The following is a 2,541-nucleotide window of genomic DNA, read 5'->3' as shown; positions in this document are numbered from 1 at the left end:
GCCCTAGGCAGAGCATGAACTCCAGGCATGGCTGGATCCAAGGACTTCAATTGTTCCCATGGGATTCACTCTCTCTGTGCTTCTTGGCTTTGCTTCCTCCAGGCTGGCTTCTTTTCAGATAGGCGAACAGGCTCGGTCACCAAGGCCGGGTCCACGCCCATCACGCAGTGAGATGACATGGCTAGTGCCCCCAGCGAGGGCACGGAGGTGGGGTCTTGCTCCGAGAAGGATAGAGGGGTCTGAGAAGGCTTCATTAAAATGGCGCCAGTTGTGATGGCAATGAAGCATGAGCCGGAGATGCCATCTGGATGGGGAAAGGGCACTGCAGGCAGAGGGGACAGCCAGTGCGAGAGCATGCAGACTCCTGCAGTTCAGAGCCGCCAGACCACCAGGTGCTGATGGGAACAGGAGCGGAAGCAGACGAGGGCGGGGACGTAGTTGGAGGCCGGACACCAAGAGCCCTTTGCGCCAGGCCGAGCGTGTAGGCTCTGTCTCCCCGGCAGTGGGAGTGGTGGAAGGTTCGGAGTGGGGGGAGGCCCACATCCCTTGGTGATGCAGTGGAAAGTGGATGGTAAGAAGGAGAAAAACCAGAGGCAGCCAGGAGACCAGGGAGGGGGCTGCTGCGTCACCAGCCTGCACCAGACGGGTAGCTGGGATGGTCAGAGGACTTCAGGAACCAAGTCTGCAGGACCGAAAGGTGGAAGGTGGAGAGCCCGGCCTGGGGATTCTGGCATCCTGTCCGATGGTGTGGCCGCCAGCTGGCTTCAGGCGGGTAGAAGGGAGGGGCCAGTCCCCCAGCTCCTGGCGGGAGGCAGGAGAAACTGGTGTTGCCACCCCTGAGTCTTTGTGATTCAAAGTGGCCAATTATTGAACACCTCCAGGAATGGGAAGCTCACCCCTTATGTAGCTCTGACCCAAAGAAACCGTGGACTCAAATCCATCCCCCTAGAGTCAGGCACAGCTCAGTGTCCTGTGCCCACCCCCTGGGAGCGCCCTGCACCCCAGGCCAACACCTGGAGCTTCGAGCAGGTAACACTGCCTCCTTCAGTCTGCCCTTCCCCTGTCTCATCACTCCTGGGGTAGGACCTATCAGAGTGTGGGACAAGGACCCTGGGGTGTCCTGGGGGGATGTAGGTGTTACTCAGACACCGGGTAGCCATTCACAGAGGGAGAAAGTGGCCACCTGGCCGTCTTTCCATCTCTCTGGCTGCAGCAAGGAGAAAGTCTCCACGGGGTGCCAGGGCTTAGACAGCCGCTCCTGTCGCCATGAGCAGAGAAGGCAGGCCTCCTCCGCCCGCCGTGCCCCCGCGTCTCTGCTGAGAATCTAATGACCCTGTGGGTTTCCACCGTGGCCATTTCCACTCCGTTTCTATTTCTGCCAAGTGAGGATGGTTTGCCATCTGTGGCGGGCCCCACACCCGACTGAGTGCTGGCTGCAGGGTCACAGCCCTAGGTCCAAAGTGCCTGTGACTGGGAGGCGGAGCAGTGGCAGGGGTACCCCGTGCAGCTGGATCTGTGGAGCACGGGGAGCCGTGCGCAGCAGGGATGTTGGGGAGGGGGGGGTCCTCTCTGCAAACACGACCTACTGCCCTCACCTGCGTAACCTTGTCGCCAGTTGGAGGGCACCTCTGGAACTTTCCCCACCGATTTACTCTGTCCTGTGTTACCTGAATGGGACCCTGCTGTTTGCATTGTGTCTCTTCCTGGTTGTGGTGGTTTTCAACAACTGGAGACTTTAGCACCTTAATGCACAGTTTCCTAGTTTTTGCTGCATAATATTCCACAATATGTTGTTCCGTAATTCTCAGAACTGAGCCACTATTCCCAGACATCCCACGATGCCTTGGAGGCATCGCCACTTAGCCTTTTGGGGTAAATACGAGACCCAGGCTCTCTGGGCATCTTGGTTCATCGCCCTCCCAAGGTCAGCTTCATCCTTGTCCAAGCGGACTCCTCCATTAGAAGGGACAGTAAAGGGGCTCACAGAGCCATCGCCGGGGCCCGGTCCAGGGCAGTGGCCCTCCCTTCGGGGCTCCTCCAGCTGTCCCGAGGTGGAGGCGGGCGCTGCCAGCTCCACAGAGGAGGAATCCGGAGCCCGGAGAGGGGCAGTCCTGCCTCGGGTACAGCCTGGATGGCCCCTGTCAGGCCCCAGCAAAGAGGGCAGCGCCACCAGGAGACCTCCAGTTCCACGTGATTTTCTCCCTGTGGCCTCAGTTTTCTCTTAATGGTGTTGATGTCGATACCGATGGTGGTTGACGTTTTCGGAGTGCTTTGTTTGTACCAGGCACCAACAGCCCTCTACAGAGACAGGTGATTAAATGAGCCCCCATTGGCACAGGAAGTGACCAAGGGCGTTGGAATGGCAGTAAGAGGGTCCACTGTGTCGTCTGGCTCTGCGGCTTGCTTACCTCCCTGACGGGCAGCTCACTCCCTCCCCTCTCACGAGCTGCAGGCACCTGCTCCACGCTCCAAGCCCTCCTCTTGCCGAGCTGAGCTGGGGTGCGCGCCCCGAGGCACGGGGCCAGGGAGCGCGTGGAGCGG

This window comes from Pteropus alecto, unplaced genomic scaffold (assembly GCF_000325575.1).
Source record: "Pteropus alecto unplaced genomic scaffold, ASM32557v1 scaffold30, whole genome shotgun sequence".
NCBI classification, from domain to species: Eukaryota; Metazoa; Chordata; class Mammalia; order Chiroptera; family Pteropodidae; genus Pteropus; species Pteropus alecto.
This window is presented reverse-complemented; position numbering follows the sequence as displayed.